This window comes from Theropithecus gelada, chromosome 19, assembly GCF_003255815.1.
Source record: "Theropithecus gelada isolate Dixy chromosome 19, Tgel_1.0, whole genome shotgun sequence".
NCBI lineage: Eukaryota > Metazoa > Chordata > Mammalia > Primates > Cercopithecidae > Theropithecus > Theropithecus gelada.
The window spans coordinates 23,583,556-23,589,210 of record NC_037687.1 but is presented as its reverse complement, the minus strand read 5'-3'; positions in this window follow the sequence as shown (position 1 = coordinate 23,589,210).

The following is a 5,655-nucleotide window of genomic DNA, read 5'->3' as shown; positions in this document are numbered from 1 at the left end:
TCTAAAATGGAGATAGCAGTAACCTATTTCACAAAATCCGAGGGAGAAGTAAATATATATAAGCAACTTAGCAAAGAGGAAGGAAGCTGTTAAATGTTGGTCCCTGCAATCCTGGGTCCAGTGATTTGTTTTGTGTTGACATAGAACATGTTAGCCTGTTTTTTGTTTTTCATTTTTTTAGCTTTGCAGTGAGCTAGCCTGGTTTTATAAAGACGTGCCCAGCTTCCTCAAGAGAGGGGTCCGTTGTCCATGTGCTAATAAAAAGTTGTTTTGGAGTCTCAGACACCAAAGGCAAACTGGTGACTACTCCAAGGTACTGCCCCTCAGGAGACAGAACCCGACTGTGTCCCAGCATCAACAGGGGACGTGACAGAGAAGACATCAAAAGCTTTGGAGTTGCACAGGCAGACCTGGGTTCAAATCTTAGCTCTGTTACTAACTAGCTGTGTGACTTCAGGGAGGTGACTTTACCTCTCTGGGCCTCAGTTTCTTCATATGCAAGGTGGAGCCAATACTACCCCTGCCATAGGAATCTTTGCAGCAGAGAGTGTCCATCTTGCATTGAAAACATTGGCTTGGCTAGGCACAGTAACTCAGGCCTGGAATTCCAGCACTTTGGGAGGTTGAGGTGGGTGGATCACTTAAGGTTAGTAATTCGAGATGAGTCTGGGCAACGTGGTGAAACCACATCTCTATTTAAAGTATACAAAAATTAGCCGGGCATGGTGGCGCACGTCTGTAGTCCCAGCTATTTGGGAGGCTGAGGCAGAAGGATTGCTTGAACCTGGGAGGCAGAGGCTGCCATGCCACTGGGAGGCAGATCATGCCACTGCTCTGCAGCGTGGGCGACGGAGCAACACTCCATCTCAGTAAACAAAAACAAAAACTCAAGGTTGGCAGACGTGGTGGCTCATACCTGGAGTCCCAGCACTTTGGAAAGGTGAGGTGGGAGGATCACTTGAACCCAAGAGTTCAAGACCAGCCTGGGCCACATAGTGAGATCTTGTCTTTATAAAAAATCAAAAAATGAGGCGGGAGGCTCGGTTGAGTTCAGGAGGTCAAAGCTGCAATGAGCCACGATCATGCCACTGCACTCCTGCCTGGTGACAGAGTGAGAGCCCGCCTCAGAGTAAAAATGAGAAAAAAAAACAAGAAAAAAAAACATAGGCCCTGGGATATTTATAGCAGCTTTATTTCTAAGAACCAAAAACTAGAAACAACTCGATGGCTGATGACAGGCGAATGAATAAGCAAACTGCAGTGTGTTCATGCAATAGAATATGACACAGCAACAAAAAGGAATGCACTGGCCAGGCGCGGTCACCCTCCCAGCACTTTGGGAGGCTGGGGCGGGTAGATCATGAGGTCAAGAGATCGAGACCATCCTGGCCAACATGGTGAAACCCCGTCTCTATTAAAAATACAAAAACTAGCTGGGGGTGGTGGTGCGCACCTGTAGTCCCAGCTACTCAGGAAGCTGAGGCAGGAGAATCGCTTGAACCCAGGAGGCAGAGGTTGCAGTGAGCCGAGATCATCCCACTGTACTCCAGCTTGGTGACAGAGTAAGACTCTGTCTCAAAAAAAAAAAAAAAAAAAAAAGGAATGAACCTCAGATGCACACAGCAACATCAGTGAACCTCAGAAGCGTTAATGTGGAGTAAAAGAAGTCAGACCAAAAAGGAGACACACTATACACTTCCTTTTATATAAAACTAAAACACAAACAAACAAACAAACAAAAAACACTATAGGGACAGAAATCAGAGCAGTGGCCGGGTGCAGTGGCTCACACCTGTAACCCCAGCACTTTGGGAGGCTGAGGTGGGTGGATCACTTGAGGTCAGGGATTCGAAACCAGCCCGGCCAACACGGTGCAAGTTTGTCTCTACTAAAAATACAAAAATTAGCTGGGCATGGTAGTGCATGCCTGTAATCTCAGCTACTCCAGAGGCTGAGGCAGAATTACTTGAACCCCGGAGGTGGAGGTTGCAGTGAGCCGAGATGGAGCCACTGCACCCTAGCCCGGGTGACAGAGTAAGACTCGGTCTCAAAATCAATCAATCAATCAATAAAATAAAAACACCACTTCCAAGGTGCCCGTCACCCATATGTAATTCCCGGGGCGCAGGACACTGTACAAGAATTCTTTCGCTTCAGGGATAATTATTCCTGAGAGACAAGGTCACAGAATAAAATTAGCATGTTTTAATTTGGAATTGCCTTCATTGGAGTCAGGGTAATTGTGGCCACACAGTTAGCTCTGTATTCATTTTCTGCGGCTGCTGTGACACAGTACCATATATTAGATGGCTTAAAACATCAGAAATGTATTCCCTCATGGTTCTGGAGGGCAGAAATCCAAAATCAAGGTGTTGGCAAGGCTGAGCTCCTTGCAGAGGCTCCAGGAGAGGAACTTGCTTGCATCTTCAAGCTTCTGGTGGTTCCAGGAGTTCTTCGGCTGTTGACTGCATCTCTCCAGCCTCTGCCAACAGGGTCATATCCACATCACCTCCTCCACTCTGAATGGCTTTGCCTCTGTGTTATCTTCCTTGACCTCCTTTTTCTTTCTTTCTTTTTTTTTTTCTTTTTCTTTTTTTTTTTTTTTTTTTTGAGACGGAGTCTCGCTCTGTCACCCAGGCTGGAGTGCAGTGGCGCGATCTCGGCTCACTGCAACCTCCACCTCCCGAGTTCACACCATTCTCCTGCCTCAGCCTCCCGAGTAGCTGGGACTACAGGTGCCTGCCACCACGCCCGGCTAATTTTTTGTATTTTTAGTAGAGATGGGTTTTCACCATGTTAGCCAGGATGGTCTCGCTCTCCTGACCTCGTGATCCGCCTGCCTCGGCCTCCCAAAGTGCTGGGATTACAGGTGTGATCCACGGCGCCCGGCCCTTGGCCTCCTTTTTCTAAACTTTTTTGGGATAGGGTCTCATTCTGCCACCCAGGCTGCGGTGTAGTGGTGCGATCATGGCTCACTGCAGCCTGGACATCCTATGCTCAGATGTTCCTCCCACCTCAGCCTCCTGAGTAGTTGGTACTACAGGCGTGCACCACCACATCCAGCTAATTGTTTGTATTATTTTTGTAGAGATGGGGTTTTGCTGTGTTGCCCAGGCTGGTCTTGAATTCCTGGGCTCAAGCGATGATGCACCTCATCGAGTGTGGAGATTGGGGCCAGGCACGGTGGCTTCCGTCTGTAATGCCAGCACTTTGGGAGGCTGAGGCAGGAGGATCGCTTGAGCCCAGGAGTTTGAGATCAGCCTGGAAAACATGGCGAAACTCCATCTTTACAAAAAAATTAGCTGGGTGTGGTGACATGTGCCTGTAGTCCCAGCTACTTGGGAGGCTGAGATGGAGGTTAGCTTGAGCCCAGGAGGTTGAGACTGAAGTGAGCAGAAATCGTATCACTGCACTCCAGCCTGGGTGACAGAGCAAGACCCTGTCTCAAAACAAACAAATAAACAAACAAACAAAAAGTGTGTGGAGACTGGAATCTAATAAACCTGAGTGATTCAAAGCTTGGCTGCCACTATCTAGCTGCGTGACTTTCTTCGGACTCAGTTTTTTTTTTTTTTAATCTGAAAAATGGGAGTAACACTTGCTTAGGGAAGGGTTCTAAGGACCAAATGAGAAAGTGCACAGGGCCAAGGATAAAGTAGGTGCTCTGTAAAAATGAATTATTATCAGTATCACATTCCTGGCTTGAAGGAATAAAGATGGAAGCTGTCGTAACAAAAGAAAACAGACTGGCAAGCACTGACACAGGACATTAAGCGAAAACACATTTTTATAGTCATAGATCTAGTGCAATTCCCAGCATTCATTCAGTTAATAAATATTTGTAGCTCCTACTTGAAGTGTTCTAGATGCTGAGACTTCAGCAGTGAACAAACCAGACTCATATCCCAGACCTAATGAGATAGTATTCTAATAGGGTGAAACAATAAATAAGAACATACAAATAGACCCAGCGTGGTGCCTCTTGCCTGTAATCCCAGCACTTTGAGACCCAGAGGCAGGAGCATCTGTTGAGGCCAGGAGTTCAAGACCAGACTGGGCAACATAATGAGAATACCTCTCTATAAAAAATTTTTTTAAATAGCCAGGCATGGTGGCACACACCTGTAGCCCCAGACACTCAGAAGGCGGAGGTGGGAGGATTGCTTGAGCCCAGGAGTTCGAGGATACAGTGAGCCATGATCATGCCACTGTACTCCAGCCTGGGTGACAGAGTGAGACCCTGTCTCAAAGAAAAAAAAAAACAAAGTGATAAGTGCTGTGATGAAAACAATTTAGGATGATGGGGGAAATCTCTGTGAGGTAAATTCTAAAATTAACATAAAAACAAACAAACAAAAAGCCGGGTGCAGTGGCTCACACCTGTAATCCCAACACTTTGGGAGGCCAAGGCAGGCGGATCACCTGAGGTTGGGAGTTCGAGACCACCCTGACCAACATGGAGAAATCCTGTCTCTACTAAAAATACAAAATTAGCTAGGTGGGGTGGCCTCTAATCCCAGCTGCTCTGGAGGCTAAGGCAGGAGAATCACTTGAACCCGGGAGGCGGAGGTTGCGGTGAGCTGGAGATCACGCCATTGCACTCCAGCCTAGGCAACAAGAGTGAAACTCCATCTCAAAAAAATAAATTAAATTAAATTAACACATACACTAATGCAAGCATTTTTTTCTCTGGAAAAATACAGAGATGTTTAACCGGTTACTTTTTGGGGTGAGGCTGGAAGGTGGGGGTTGGGGAGAAGAATTCATTTTTGAAAAAAATTTACCTTTCTGTAACTTTTGCTTTTTCTGACCGTGTATCTCCCCATTTTTTTTTTTTTTTTTTTTTTTTTTTGAGACAGGGTCTTACTCTGTTGCCCAAGCTGGAGTACAGTGGCACTATCTCAGCTCACCGCAACCTGTGCCTCCCGGGTTCAAGCGATTCTCCTGCGTCAGCCTCCCTAGTAGCTGACATTAGGGGCGCCCGCCATCGTGCCCAGCTAATTTTTGTACATTTAGTAGAGATGGCGGGTTTCATCATGTTGGCCAGGCTTGTCTCGAATTCCTGACTTCAGGTGATTGCCTGCCTAGGCCTCCCAAAGTGCTTGGATTACAAGCTTGAGCCACCGCCCCTGGCCTGTGTGTCTCTCTTTTTTTTTAATGGGAACAAAATGTAGCTGGGTAGAGGGATTTCAGCCGTGTTTTCTCTTCCCCATTCTTTTCCAATTTTCCATTTCTTTTAAATAAATGCAAAAGTGAGGCTACAATTCTCGTTTTTATTCTTTTATTCTGTGATGACTGGAGAAGGGTCTCACCTGCCAGAGATCTGTGCAATTAAAAAAACCCACAGCTGAACCGCTCAGGGTCTGGCATTTTTTTTTTTTTTTGAAAGGGAGTCTCGGCCGGGCGCGGTGGCTCAAGCCTGTAATCCCAGCACTTTGGGAGGCCGAGACGGGTGGATCACGAGGTCAGGAGATCGAGACCATCCTGGCTAACACGGTGAAACCCCGTCTCTACTAAAAAAAATACAAAAAACTAGCCGGGCGAGGTGGCGGGCACCTGTAGTCCCAGCTACTCGGGAGGCTGAGGCAGGAGAATGGCGTGAACCCGGGAGGCAGAGCTTGCAGTGAGCTGAGATCCGGCCACTGCACTCCAGCC